This window comes from Anas acuta, chromosome 1, assembly GCF_963932015.1.
Source record: "Anas acuta chromosome 1, bAnaAcu1.1, whole genome shotgun sequence".
Lineage (NCBI taxonomy): Eukaryota > Metazoa > Chordata > Aves > Anseriformes > Anatidae > Anas > Anas acuta.
Genome location: NC_088979.1, coordinates 149,902,347 through 149,917,313, shown reverse-complemented (window position 1 = coordinate 149,917,313; position 14,967 = coordinate 149,902,347). Strand labels below are relative to the sequence as shown.

The window sequence follows — 14,967 nt, the reverse complement described above, 5'->3', positions numbered from 1 at the left end:
ACAGGATGCTGAGGGAGATCAGACAGGGGCAGAAGCAACAAAGTGGTGAGGAACTGACCCAGAAACCTGCTCATGCAAAACCCATTGTAAAATTTTGCTGAGAAGCAATGAGTAGCAAGCAGGGGATGCAAGCAGACAAACCGTGGACTGTTTTCTGCTGTGTGTGGGGGCCCAGCTCTCCTGGCAGGATGTGCAGACCACTGCAGTGAGTGTGGCCAGGACCACAGCAAGCCCCTTTCAGGACTGGGGTGTCCCCATGTGCCTTTGGCTCTGTTGGTTTCCCGCTGTGCTGACCTAGACACAAAGACAACGCTCCTGGGAGGCCAGAAAGGGGTGAAGGTGCTTGCGGTGCTATCCAGGATGGCAAAATCTCTCTATCTCTCTATAGGAACAAAGTCCATAACGCACTCAGCGTATTAGCATGCCTGTTGTGCAGATTAGTGCTGGCAAGGCTTTTGTTATCCTTGGCATTTTTTAAAATTTTATTTATTTATTTATTTATTTATTTTACAATTAATATCTGAGTTATATATGATTTGGCTTTTGTGTGACCTGCTAGCCAAATGAAAGCCTATCATACCTCCTGGAGTGCTGGAGTTGCTCCCGTTGCTATATAGGAAGTGGTGGGGTCACCAGGGACAGTGGGTGCCCCTCACCAAGTGACCGCTCTGCAGCAGAGGTAACAGCAAAGGAAACCTGCTGAGGCTGCCAAGGAGAGCAGCTGCAGCCTGTGCCCTGGGAGTCCAGGTGCATCCCTACCCTGGCTTTTAAAAACAGATTATCTGCATAAATAATAAAGTATCTTGCTCTGGGCAGGTGACTGCTGAGCTGCTCAACCAGGCAAGGCATGGGCTTCCCCAGCACACAAGGCAAGGCTGAACAAAAGCTGGCTGGTCACACAGGAGAGGCTGAAAGGCTGGGTCATGCTCAGATTCACCCAGACCTCTCCTAAAAGGTTGGTAGTGGTGTAAGAAGATGGATAGCAAAATGATGCTCTCCTCTGGAAGGCTGTTAATCTGATAGAGCAGCCCAGTCCTCTCCTTTGCCTGGGCTATGGGCTTTCTTCTTGGTTCCCCCTTCCCTCCTTCACAAAACTCCGTGTAATTATGAAACCGTGACAGCAGGCAGAGATCCCTGACTGAGGGAGAAAAGCACAGTGGGCAGTCACATATTGTCGCAGTTCATCCTTGTTTTTTTTTTTTCCCTGTGGTGAGAATCTCTGACTCTCAAATAGGGTTAAAAATTGCCACGGGTCGTTTTTGGGGTGCAGGGGGGTGATGAGCTCAGTGAAGGCTGTCACCATCTCCCCAGCCAGGACCATCGCAGTGTGCCTGATGAAAGGCACAACAGTAGCTCCGGTGCGGATTAGCTGCAACCCCTGCGTTAACCTGTGCTATCCCACCGAGATGCTGCTGCAATAAATAATCAAGCACATCAGTGCATAAACATGCTGTCTGTGCTCTCCCCGGGTCTTGTGCCAGCGGAGCGAGCATTGTGTATTCCACACCAGGCTAATCACAGGGAGGAAATTTGCCGCGGACTGGAATCTCATCAAAGCAAACAACGGCAGTCTCGATGAATTGCACCGACCCAAGTGTCTGCTTTAATCACTCACTCATGTGTTTCCTTTGGTAAAATAAAAGAAAACACAACACATGTAAACTTGATTGCTCTTAAATGAACAGTTTAATCCTGGCACGGCTGTTGCTTGTCTACAGAAGGAAGGGGATTGTCTTTACAGACAGATTTCCAGATGCTGCTGCATTGAAGTGTGCGTTGCATGGTAGAGGGTAAAAAAATAATAAGCAAGGGAGGGCAGTGATGCTAGGTAAAAGTCTGCTGTGAGGTAGCTAAAAAAAGTCATACTGTCAGCAGGACAGACTGGACAAGCGCTTTGGAAATCAGGGAGTGTGTTACTGGTGCCGCAGTGGACACACTCGATGGCTGGTAGCAATTGTACGGCTGGGTGATGCTGAGGGGTCACCAACCTTTTCCTTCTGGAAGGAGCAATTAAGGCTGTTATGGAGAGAGATATTTAAAGACAACAAAAGCTTCTGCCCAAGGCAATCTGCCAGATGTGAGTTAGCTCCTCAGGCCAAAGGCAGGCTGCATCAAAGGCTCCTTCTCTAGGCTAGCTCGACTTTGAAACCCCCTCCTTCTACCACTGGGTGACTGGAAGGATTTCTGCTGAAACAGAACTTACATTTTTTGCTCCATGGAGCTTTGATTACATTACGTGCACATACAGTGATGATGCACTTCAGCTCATTTCAAGAAAAAATGCAAAAATCCATTCCAAACCACTGTCCCCCCTCCTTCCTGCCCTCCTACCACTCCAGCAGAAATTCAAAGCATCTCAATTTTAAGCAAGTGGAAAGCTGACTTTTTCTTTCAACACTCCTAATAGCCCCATACATTATTTCGTATGCTGTTTTGTCCCACTTAACCATCCTTTCTAACTTTCCACAACCCTGAAAATTATTGGGCTTGATTCAGGATTGTGTTAATAGATCTACCCCAGGGCACTGGCATTGACTCCAGTGGTATAATATCTGATTTATGTCCTGTGTGAGATCAGAACCAAGTTTGCCACCTCTAACCCTAAATCATTTTCTCCCTTTCATATCGTAATATCGATCTGTCCATTTCAAAGCAGTCCAGGCATTCATCTTGTTATCAGATTCTCACAAGGAGCACAAGGCTATGTTCGGTCAATGATTTCTCAATAAATGCTCTATTTTTAAACAAAAAGAAGCCCCAAAGCAGACAAACAATAAGAGTTAATCCTTACATTTGTCTACAAAACAAAGCTAAGTTAATAAACTGTAAAACAGAGTGGAGCAATGGGGCTAGATTTCCCAATATTCATGTTGTTTTTAATTAGTGATTTACCCTGGGATAAAGCTCCTGAACTCAGCAGAGCTTGTTGCTAAATAAGATGCTACTGAGCAATAAAGAGGCCTGACTTCCCACAGTGATGCTCTCAGTGCAGATGAGCATATGCATCTCTTAGCCTTTATATTAAAGAGTGAGGAATGTGGATTTAGGGAGGGCGAATATATGTTGGTCTGCCCAATAGAGGTTCCCACTAGCCTCAGGTTCCCACTAGCTTCAAAGTCATGCCTGCAGACCACAGCCCAGGGCTAAGCTATCTGAACATCACAGAAACTCTCTCCGGGTAGATGAAGAAGCCTGGTGCCCCCAGAGAAGTTTGATGAAGACTTCAAGGGGATTGAAATTTCTCCTCCACCCTGGTGCTCAGCATCACCCGTGCTCATGGGCAATCTGCCTTGAAACAGGGGAGTGTGGCAATCGCCACCCGACCACAACAGGATCCACAGCAGCAATGCCTAGCACACTGTGGGTTGGAAGTGCCAGTAGCTTCTCTTTCCTCCTCACTTCTGGCTTTTCCTGTGTTTTTGATCATACATTCATCTCAGACACATACCACTGATATATATATACGTATTTAATGTTAATCCTTGCAGGCCTAGCATGCTTTGTAACAGGTGATGAATTGGCTTGTTTATTACCAAAACTTTGGGAAAAGGTAGAGGTCTCAGTAAAGATAATTCGCAAAGAAATATGGTTTTAGCAGGGTGGCACAGAGTGACTACATTTACAATAGTAAGTAAAGCAGTGCCAAGGAATGTTCCTGGATGTGGGAATGTTCTTGGCTATCCTGTTAACATAACAGGACTTCTGACTAACAGAAGTCTTCTTAGACTTCTTGGGCACACTTCTGGCCTATTCCAGCTCACACTTACATTGCTGGCTGCCTCTTCTCGCAGATAACTAGTGATAGGACTAGAGGGAATGGCCTTGAATTGTGCCAGGGTAGGTTCAGGTTGGAAATGAGGAGACCTTTCTTCTCAGAAAGAGCAGTCAGGCATTGGAACAGACTGCTCAGAAAGGTGATGGAGTCGTCATCCCTGGGAGTGTTCAAGGAAAGGTTGGACATGGTGCTTAGGGATATGGTCTAGTGGGTAACATTGGTGGTAGGGGAATGGTTGGACCAGATGATCTTGGAAGTCTTTACCAACCTTAATGATTCTATGGTTCTATGACACCAGGCTTGCCTGCGCTAACACCATGAGGGCTGACCTGAACACCAGCATCAGAGAACAGTTAATGCCAGGTTCAGTAGGAACACCAAGAGGAGCACACCCAAGCAGCTGACATGTGGACAGTATGCAGGGATTATTGCAGGTTCTTCATTAAGATCCTGACCTCACAGACACTAAATCCCACCCCAAAGGCAGCATACTCCATTATGTACCTCCCTATACAAGAGTGTGTAACACTGTAGTATTTCCAGGGAAAAGAGATATGTGCAGAAAGAAAAGCAGTTTTTATAAATATGTTAAATTTGTTCACACTTGGGTGGTCTAAATTTAATCAAAATCCCTGTGCTACTCATTGGGGAAAAATGATACCTCTGAAGACCTCTAAGATGGTATTAGCATCAAATATCTACCACCCCCTGTCACCAACTCACACCCTGTCCTAGATCTCTCAGCTCCATCCCAGCTCTGAGATTGCTGCTGAGATGGCCGAGGCAGTCACAGCAAGTTGTTTAGCAGGGGATGTAACACATCCCCTTCTCAATCAAAAGGCTTGAAGGAATAGAGTAGTGTTCCTGGCATTGGCCTCTGCGTGTCAACACGTGCAGCTTGTCAGGCCAGGGCATTGTGCAAGTCTTGGAGCCAAGGGCTGCCCAGAAATGCAGAGACTGTCATTTCCATTGCCTCAGTCTGAACGAGACAGATTTCATGCTGCATTACCTTTTTACATGCTGCAGATGCAATTTTAAATACCTGTGCCATTCAGTTTGTGCTACATGCAATGCGTGTGTTGGGAAGGAAGGTATTTTGCGGGCACTTTGGAAACTGTTGTGGTTACAGCAGCTGCATTTGAGTAGCACCTAGTGAATGGGGTACAATATACGATCAAACAGCCCTAGCAATTCCTTTTCATTAGTGGGAGTAAATGCTTGGCACTGCATCAATCTTCTTCTCCCTCTCCTCATCCTCTGGAAGTGCCAAGTCATTTTAAAGACACATTAAATTGCCAGAAGACTCCCAAACAAAGCCAGTCAGCCTGCTGCTCATTTGGATAAAGTTAATTACAGCGAAGATTAAAATCTGCAGTGCTTGATTGGTGTTGTTGAGACTCAGAGAATCACACTGTCCTCGGAGAGCGACTTGCCAGCTCTGCACCCCTCCTCTTAGGTGCGTGTGCCTTTTCTTTGTTGTTCTTTGTAATTGCTTTGTTGCCTTCTTGGCACTCACCTTTTTTCTGAGGCCAGCAGAGAGAAGATATCCCAGGACTGATGGTGGTGCTTGGAAGGGGAAGGAAGGGCATACTATATAAAAGGTTATAAACATCTGGAAAGTTTTCTAGAAAATTCCCACCAGTTCCCTGGTACTCAGCCTGTGCTTTCCTGTGTGCTGAGGAGCCCAACCTGCCAGCATGGATGGGTGCAACACCTGAAGGGTGATCCTTCTGCTCCACCACAACCCCTTCATGTGCTGGGTGATCCATCTGTGCTAGAAGAAGACCTTGCAAACTGATAGCAGGGCTACCTCTGAGATACCTGAGTGCTCTGCAAAGACCAGATGTCTCTGGAAACAGTGTAAAGGTGCTGGAGGGAGGCAGGAACCAGAACATCCAGCTGAGAATGAGTGATTGGGGGGGACTGGCAGCTACTCTTGCTGACAACCTACCTGTGAGCAGTGGGAAATTATAAAAATAATAAATCTTGTCTTTAAGAGGGTACCACACATTGCTAAATGAGAAAATTTGCCTTGATTCAGCTCTTGGGTAAGTTTTATAATTATAAAAATGGTGAGATACTGTGAGTACCAGGTGTTGTAAGGCTGACAATTTGCAAAGATTTTCAACTCTTCAGTTAAAACTGTACAAAGCTAAGAATCTCTTCCTTATCAACCTACATACCTTACTTGGCTAGTGTTTTACCCTTTCAATGCCTACAGAAGAATTGGCTGGGGAATACAGAGAAACACATGAGGACAAAAGCTCTAGGGATGCTTGGCTGGGGGCTTATGCACTGGTTCTGTTTTTAAGGTAGCCTGGATGGGAAGGCTCATATTCTAATGGAGGATGATGCATGAAATAACTGGGCATACCCCTTGAAACCCTCAGCTAGGGCTGGCTGGCTCAGGAGCATGTGGGATTTGGCATGCTACCTATGAGGTGTGGGATACTGGGTCATATGGAGACGATATGGATCACTATGGTGGCACACGTGTAAAATATACAGTGGTTTTACATATTGAAGCAAAGTTAATTTAAAATATATTCTTAAATTAATATAGCCATTGCCTGGAAGTGCCATTCTCCTTATTTAAGGATATTGCACTGAGCCCGCTTACAGATTAGCTGCCTGCAAGCTCTTTATCTCTGCATTTCCCTCAGCCATATTTAAACTCTGACTCTCCTGAGGTGACTCCATGCCATGGAAGACAATTTTTGTGCCTTAGTGAGTGTGAGAGAGAGCTGGGTTGTTCTGGGGCCAGGTGGTAAGAAGGGAAGAAGGCGGGAACAATACAAAATGCAGAATCAATTTCATGCTGCCTAAAGCCATGCTTGTTCTTTGATGGATAAGAACACATCAGGGGATACAGAGTATTTATTTGGCATGTATCTCCAGCCCATAGATAAAGGAAGAGCTGCTCAAAATCACCATGTTGCAGACTTTCGAAGGGAAAAGCAATGTCTAAAAGTGGAGAGAGAGAGAGCAACACAAGATTTCTTTAAAGGAGACTTAAAGAAGCCAGCTTGAAAGCAAGTACTTAGTCTAAAAGCAGTTTCTTCTGCCAACTGGTTTGCTCTTTTCTCCTTGAAATACCATTAGGAGACTTAAAAGTTGCCACTCATGCTTTGCAGGACATCTTTACTCCCCCTCATTCCTGCTCTGGCCCTTCCCTTGTGCATTAGGACATGTGAGCATTGAACTGCCACCAAAAAAACGGCACCTTGAGCAGTTTCCAGGCCATTCGCTTGAGGTGCTAACTCCTGCCATAGTGACTTTAAGCTGTGTGTACTAGAGGGAGAAAACAACAAGGCACTGATGAAAAGCACTGGAATAGGAGGTGATTGCTGACTCAGAAACGATTTTGTTCATGCAGTCACAGAGGTGACAGCCAGAAAGGCTACATGGGCTTCAGCAAGTGGTCACTCCAGGCTTGCTGTTTAGGAGAGTATTTTTGTTACGTCTGTCTCTCCCCGTTATTAGTATGTGGTCATGAGCACCTAATTCTAGAGCAGTCATCCACTTTAAGTCCCTCTGAGGGGCAGCATGTCTGCTTGGGCCATCAGCCTGCCTAGCACTGATGTCTTGCTCCTGCTTTGCCTGAGATGACCCAGGGTCTGCTTGCAGAAGCAAGGCAGGCTCTTCCTCATCTCCCCGTAGAAAAACCCACATAGACAGCAATGGCTTTTGGTAAGCCTGAAGTTGAGAGGGTCCTGGGTACCTGCAGCTACCCCTTCAATCCATGTGTGGCCTCAGGACTTTGAAATCACCCTGGGCTTGTTGAGTCAGGGAATTAAAAGAAGCTGTTCCTTAGCCAGTGAAGCTAGCTTGTAAACGGGGACCTTTCACTTTGTGCTTCCTCTCTCCCCGTGCTAGAAGTGAAAATGATAATAAACCGCGAACATCAAACCTTGTTTTGTGTAGTTCTTTGATCCACAGATGGAAGGTTATATAAATGCAAAGCACTATCATTATTTATAAGGAACACGCAGTCTACAGCTCCTTGCAATCTGGCGTGGTGGAAATAAACAGGAAGGCACAAATTTAGCATGATGATTTCACTGCCGGATCTAATAAGATGCAAAGACAGGCTGGGAAGATGTGAGTTTGTTTGAACACATGATGCTGTGGCACCGGTAATTGGCAAATAGAGGAATAATTATGGAAAAAATGAATGAAAAAAAGAATCTGATGTGCTGGATTTATAGGTGATGAAAACTGACCTGACCCCTCTTACTACAGCAATCTCTGGGAGTTTGCATCAGTTTAACTCCTCTTATTATCAAAGCCTTACTTCCAAAGAAATGGTTTAGGAGCTTTCCTTCCAGGTATAAATTAATGTCACTAAAATGACTCCCTTAAACCAGCTCTGACGTACAGCACTGGGTATTTTGCACAGCTGGGATGGGAACATGTTTTAAAATGACAGCAGACTGAAAGCCTCAGAAATGGAAATCCAGAAGTTACGGTTGAGAGGAACAGGTGGGAATGCAGCTGCTTCTCCTCAGCTAAAAACCAGAGAGCAATTCCCCACACTTCTACCTGACTTTAGGGAGCAGTTCTCCCAGTACTGCCTGGCTGGTGCTGTGGGATCCCCCTCTTTCTCTGCTCTGATCTGTTTTTCTTTGTTTTTGTTGTTGTTGCTGGTGAGTAGGTGTAGGACAGGAAGGGAAACAAGCTCTCCAGCAACGTGGCTCAGCTCTTCCCTGGGGAGGTCCTGAGCTGGCAGAGGTCTGGAGCTCAGCCAAGGTCTGCTCACCTCCTGGTTCCCCTAGGACTTAAATGCTGCTGAATTTTCTGATACCTGGACGGCAGTAATTCAGTGTGAATACTGAAGGGTGAAGGCTGTGGGCTCCTTCACTGGCTTTGCCTCGGATACCCCCACCACACGAAAGGGAAGCTGGTGCTCCCCACCTCTTCCCTCCTCTCTACTCAGACAGTGAGGCAGCAGCAGTGGGCTCCCATAAAGCATCCCACTCCCTGCAGCATGCCTTCCCAGCCCCAAATCAGATTACCACATAACCCTGTTTGCTCAGCGCTGCTGTGTGGAAGGGGGCTACGTTTGGCACTGCAAGGAGCAGCGAGCAGCCACAGCAGGCTGAGCTGCTTAAGGGGCTGTTTGCACTGCCTCAGGAGCTGAGGGGAGGCAGGGGACAGCACGCTCACATGTAGCAGCATTTTGGCAACAGACTCCAGTCCCCTGCAAAGCCCACCCAGGGATTTTAGGCACTGGGTCAAGGTACAGGGGCTAAGGGACCACAGAGCGTGGGCTCAGCTTTCAAGGCACACCTCTGCTTGAGCTTACTGATTAGACAGGCAGGCAGCTGGCCATCTTGTTATTTTAAAATCTCGCCCTCTTACGCTGAGCTCTGTTTGCCTTCTGGATGTTATGCAAAGCCCTGTTGTCTGTGGGCTTTTCGGAGCGGCTGTGCTGCTTGCTGCCAGAGCAGAGATTTGCTTGTTCTGAGCTGCGTGGGGCCAGCCTGCCGGCAGTGCTCGCCAGGGGCTCTGGCTGGAGCTCAGCCTGGGTGGACGTGTCCTCTGCCCCGTTTCCCCCTCTAGAGGCAGTTTCATACTGGATGAAAGCATCAGAAGCTCAGCAAAATTCCTGACTTTGCCTGCTGTCTTCAACACAGGGAGCACTAAGATGGGGGACATGTCCAAAGATGGACTGGACATCACAGATTTGCTCCATGACATAGACACAGAAAAAATTGTTTTCCAGACCCCCAGCCATGTATCTTCTGGGTACTGGCCACGTGGGAGAATATTAAGTGGTGTGTTTGATTAACATTTACGAACTATGCTTGAGCTAGATGGGTGCTTCAGGTTTTGTGAAGAGATGCTTTGTCCTTCATGGCAGTACATATTCTCTGGATTCTGTGCTGTGCTGTGCTGTGGAGGAATGAGTCAGCCGGATACCAGAGAAGATTTTGCAAAGTGTTTTGATGCACAGTGTTTTGGGGATATATTATGTGAAAAAAAACACAACTTGTTTGATCTTTTGATGCTCATCCTTTCTCCCGCTGTGCCCTGTGTTCAGTGAGTAAGTACCGATACTTTTCCTGAGTACAGGACTAGCTGCTAGCATTCCTCAGAGTCTCTTATACGTTATGGGCATTGTACTTTACGTATGCTGTATATCCTGTGAAGGTATTCTTGCTTATAGCCCTTGGATAGATGGATAGATCCATTCATTTTGGGGAAATGTGAACTTTTATTTCTTATGGAGAAGAGTTTTCTGCATGTCTTCCAACGCATTGGCTGTTCATAAATGCTGTTCTGGCTAACTTTTCCATTTCCCTCAGCTGCGAATGGTGCCACAGTTGCTTGTGCTGCTACAGCAGCCTGGAGACGTCTCTGTGAGCAACAGGAGGGCTCTGGCAAAAGGTCCTCCCACACAAAAAGCGGGACTCCTGCACAGGCAGGAACCAAAAGAGGGTGCTAGGTGGCTGCTGTGGGATAACTGAAAGATACATGTAGCTAACACCGGCCCAGGCAGAAGAGGGATGCATTTTACTGCTGCTACATGAGGCAGCTGTCTCCACTGTGCAGGGCTGAATCCCACTTCTAGAGTGGTCGGTGGCTTTACTGGAATTGCCCACAGCACCAATTCAGAGGAGTACCGACCCCATTCCTCAGAGGCAGGTCACACACCCCTTGTTTAGAGGTGGAGATTACAGGAGCACAACATCTGGGTGTCAGCCAGGACCAGTGGCTGCTCAGGGGCTTCTCTGGCCTTGGAGGCATCCTTGGTGGAGATTCTCAGTCTGGGTCATTCACAGCCTGCTACTCCATCAAGCAGTGATCCACAAGCCTTCCTCTCCATCCCCCAGATCCCTCTTTGTTGACTACATCCTTCAAACGTCTTTTGGTTATCTGCTAATCTCTTCACAATCGCTGTTAAGCCAAGCTAAACATATGCTCCCTTATTTTCCCTTGTAAATCAGCTTCTCTGCCCCTTTCATCTTTTTTTCTTTTTTCTTTTTTTTTTCTTTTTTTTTTTTTCTTTTTTTTTCTTTACTGCTCTCCCAAAGTGAACTCTGTTCACTTTGGGCACGTGTTTCTAGCTCTTAGCTGCTAAAAGCAGAGTATAACCCCTCAGCTCTCAGTGTTGTTCATCTGGAAAGGGCTAATACTTCCTGCAGCACCTCAGGGGCAGGAGAAAAGTGACCTACTGCTGCAGGAGCTGTAAGCTGCTGCTCTTCACCAGCTGTTGCAAGCCAGTCAGATAACTTCTTTCTCCCAGAGTAGCCCATGCTCTCATCCTAAAAAGTTTCCTTTTACCAGATGAGACAGGCTGCCATAGACAAAGCAGAGCTGCCTTGCCTACAGTGGATACCACAATTTGGCCCAGAGTTGGTGCCCAGCCCTGTCCTGGTACCATTACTGGCAATGGCAGCTGGAGAAGGAGAGGTCAAGCCTGTATGTGCTAGCAGTGACTCCTCTCATTTGCAGCAGACACAGCCTGGCTGTGGAGGCAAAGTTCTTCCAGCTTCAGCTTTTTGTCATGTCATATTTCATGGCCTGCTTGCATATGAATTTACTATCTGTCACTGCCAAGGCTCCTTCAGTTCTCCTGTTTTTTTGATTTTTTCCTTCCTCCCTTTGAACGTCTGTTGCAAATCTCTTTTTATTTTTTTTTTTCTCTTGCTCTCCACATTTCACTTGCATTTTTCATCTGAGGCGGAACTCATTTCTTTTTCACTCCAGATTGCAATCTCCCCAGGTCTGCTGGTCTTCCTTCTCTCTCTCCTTTCTGTTACCTGCAGCAGCCGTGACTTTGTGACCTAGAGGGCACAAACATAAATAGGCAAGGGAGAATCCCCGGGATGGCAGTAGGACACAGCTGAAATAATGAAGCCAGAAGGCTGGTCTTGTTGTAGACCAGGCAGCAGCAGCACAACGTGCAGCCTTGGCTCCTGAGGTACCATCACGGTCTGCTGGCAATATAATTGTAGTGATGTCTCTTTCTGGGGACTGTTCAGCTGTAGCTTGTCTGCTTAAGCTCCGTGACATATATTTTTTTTTTCTCATAAAATAAATGTTTCCAGTTAAAGCCATTGTGAGCATACAATACAAAGCCTACAAGGTCAGGCCTATGGCTGCACAGTTTGAGCTGTATCTTCTGAAAAATCCAGCTGCACAAGTTGGAGATGCTGGGCAGTTGCTTGAAAACTTAGTTTCCTAACTAATGCATCTGCTGATGTTTTGGCAGCTTTTGAAATTAGATGGCATTTGCAAATATCCATGTCTCTTAATCTAAAATCTTTATGGAAGGCTATAACTCCAGTAAATATTCCCCCCAGGTTATGGTTGCAAATCATTGCTAGTTTGTGAAACTCACACCCCTGATAAAAAAAGCAGCAGGTAGATGGGGCTCTTTCACGTCTTTCTCCCCGGCAATTTGCGAAGATTAATTTTGTAGTCCAAAATGTTTGTCCCCGAGCCTACTGCTAAGCTGCAAATCTGGCACTTCGGCTGCATTCCTGCTCACAGTCACAAACACCCCCAATGTCTCCTGGGGCTAAGGTCTCCCAGCCAACCCGACAGAGATGTGCCTGCTGCCCCAGAGGGTTTTGGTTGTACCATCTGGCAGCTGACACCGAGCCTGAGATGGTGTCCTGGAGAGGAAACAGCCTGGCTGCTTCTGTGACCAGGATGTCTCCAAGCTAGTGCCATGGTTATAAGGGTGATGAAAAAAAAAGATGCGTGTTGCCTGAAGAGCAGTGGGAAAACAGGAAGGGCTGCTCATTGACTGTCACAGCAGCTGCCATGTGTCGTACAGAGGATGGAGCTGCATGGACCAGAATCCTGCTGAGATAAGCTGAGGAGGTTTATCTTCTGACTGCTGTTCTCTTGCAGGACTCCCTGTCCCTTAGCAGGCTCTCACAGGCTTTGTAAATGCACATACATGCACATAAATTCACACATGTAAAATTATGAACAAAGTATGTTCACATGTGAGGCAGGCTAATTGGTTTATTCACAGAAAGTAGGGGTCTCTGTCCATCTACCTCTAGGACACAGCAAATAGGTGCCTGAAATATGCCAGAGACCTCTTCAGTGACATCAAGGATTTGTGTCGTGTAAGTTGCCTGCCTTGGTGGGTGGCAGAGCGCAGGGCAGGCTTTGTGGGAAGGCAGAGCCAGGCTGCAAAGTGTTGTACAGCTTCTGGTGCTCTAGGTTTTCTGTGCAGCTGCAAAAAGATGAAATGGGACCTTAGGATTTAATCAAAACAATTATTAGTGCTTTATGGAGAATCAAGATGGATGTACATCGTGTGTTTTGCAGATAGATGCTAATAATTTACTATTTATTTGCAACGATGGCTGCGGATATGTTAGATATTTCCCCAGCATCAAAAGATGGGCCCCAGCCATTGAAGAGCCAACATGTCCTTGAAATGGCCCTGCAGTTTCTCCCATTTCTCTGATATTATCTTTGCATATTGGACCAGGTCCTGTACCCACACTTCTATTGGCGGAGTGGGGCTGAATCCGTTTCTCCTTCCAGCAAACCAAAGCTGCCCTAGGAGCATCAGAGTTAATGCTAAGTGAATGCTGATTTCCCCCTCTAATGGTATCGGAGCAACCTGTTGCCACTGGACTTTCAGACAATGACAAAAAGAGAAAAAGGGGGGAGGGGGGGGGAGACGACAAAGAAAAGCCTGAGAGAAAAGGAACTGTACTTCCTATTTACTGCATGACAGTTCAGATCACTTCATTCTGAAAAATAACCCCACCTGCTATAAAAAATGTACAGTTCCCTGTGAAATGAGGAGGTCTGCGTGTGCTTCAGATGGGCCTGAATCTGGCTTCAGATTCCTGGATTGGTTAAAAGGATTTCTTTTTAGCAGAAGTGCTTAGCACAGGTTGGTAGCAGGTTAGGCATGTCCTTTCCTTTCAGATTGGAGCTGTCTGGGGAAGACTGAATGGAATAATTGATTTTTTATCAGACACAATAATTGGGGAATAATGGAAAAGGAGAGCGTGGAGGAAGAAGGGCCTGGGAATTGTGGTAATACAAAGGGGAGGAGTCCCTTGGGGGCAGATCATATCAACTGAAGTGGAAGTAATATATAGGCTTTTCTATCCTTCTGGCCTCTCGTAATAGCAAAGTGAAAAGGAGAGCAGGAGGCACGAAGGCAAGAATAAAGCCATATTCTGCTCTCATTCACTCCACTTTCAGATTAACCCTCTGCTGTCTTGTGTAACTGAGACTCAGATGGGTTGTCCTTCCTCTCCTCCTCTAATTTATGGGTTGAGAAATTGCAATACCACTGAAATAAAGCCACTTCATTGGTTCGAGGCTGATGGTAGAGAAGAGGCAGGCCTGGCAAGCCTTGATTTAGGGCTTGGTAGAGGCCAGCTGCATGGCCTGGGGAGGATGAAGACATACCTCCTTCTGGGAAGCATTTGAAGGCAGTGTGGATGGTGTTCTTCAAGTAAAAAACAAAACAAAATAAAAACCCACCACCACCACCACCCAACCTACACAGACATGGTACAAGGTGGGAATCAGGCCCCTGGCTCCATCCATGGAGTGGCACAGAGAGTGGTTGAGCATCTTTCAGCCAGACGTCCCCTTGTGGTGTCACTGCAGTAGTGGCTTAACAAGGCGGATGGTTGGATGGCACTCCCCGTTATGGACATGTGCAGTGCAAGTTGCTTTGGGGCAAAGGATTACTGGCCACAGAGAACTACTGTGCAAGCTATGGTTTTGCACAGCTCCTGGAAACACACCTAGTCACAGGAGCTGTCTTTTTTCTACCCTGCTAATAATGTCTTGATCCTGACTTGCAGCAAGGCTGGCTATTCTAGTCTTTGATGTTATTCATGTCTGGTTTCGATGATGCTAGGGGGTATAACAAGCTATCCCATTCTAGCAGGTACACCTCTACTCCCTACAAAACATTTTTTGTTGATTTATGGCACCTTTCAATATCCCACGTCACAAAGATTGACTACTTTCCCTAGGGGAAACTTATTACACAAACTAACACATTACCATTATTGTTCTCTTCCTTCTGGTATTATTGCTGTCCCACCTTTATATCTGACTACCTGTCAGTAATTATCCTATTTATTCTTACTCATTGCTTAGTGAAGTGGTACATACTTTGCTCTTCCCACCTTTCCTTGTAATTAGATGTCTCCATTCTGGTAATCAATATATATTGCTCTGTCAAT

At 46.3% G+C, this 14,967-nt stretch overlaps 1 long non-coding RNA gene across 3 annotated transcripts in view; it reads left to right on the top strand.

The window, feature by feature from the left end:
• The first annotated feature begins 5,079 nt into the window (after positions 1 to 5,079).
• The window catches only part of LOC137846853 (uncharacterized), a 158,224-nt gene continuing 148,336 nt past the window's right edge, over positions 5,080 to 14,967 (top strand). For all 3 annotated transcript variants that reach the window (XR_011090660.1, XR_011090662.1, XR_011090661.1), the window contains exon 1: positions 5,080 to 5,231. This is a non-coding gene — a long non-coding RNA (uncharacterized lncRNA). The remainder of the gene's footprint in view (positions 5,232 to 14,967) is intronic.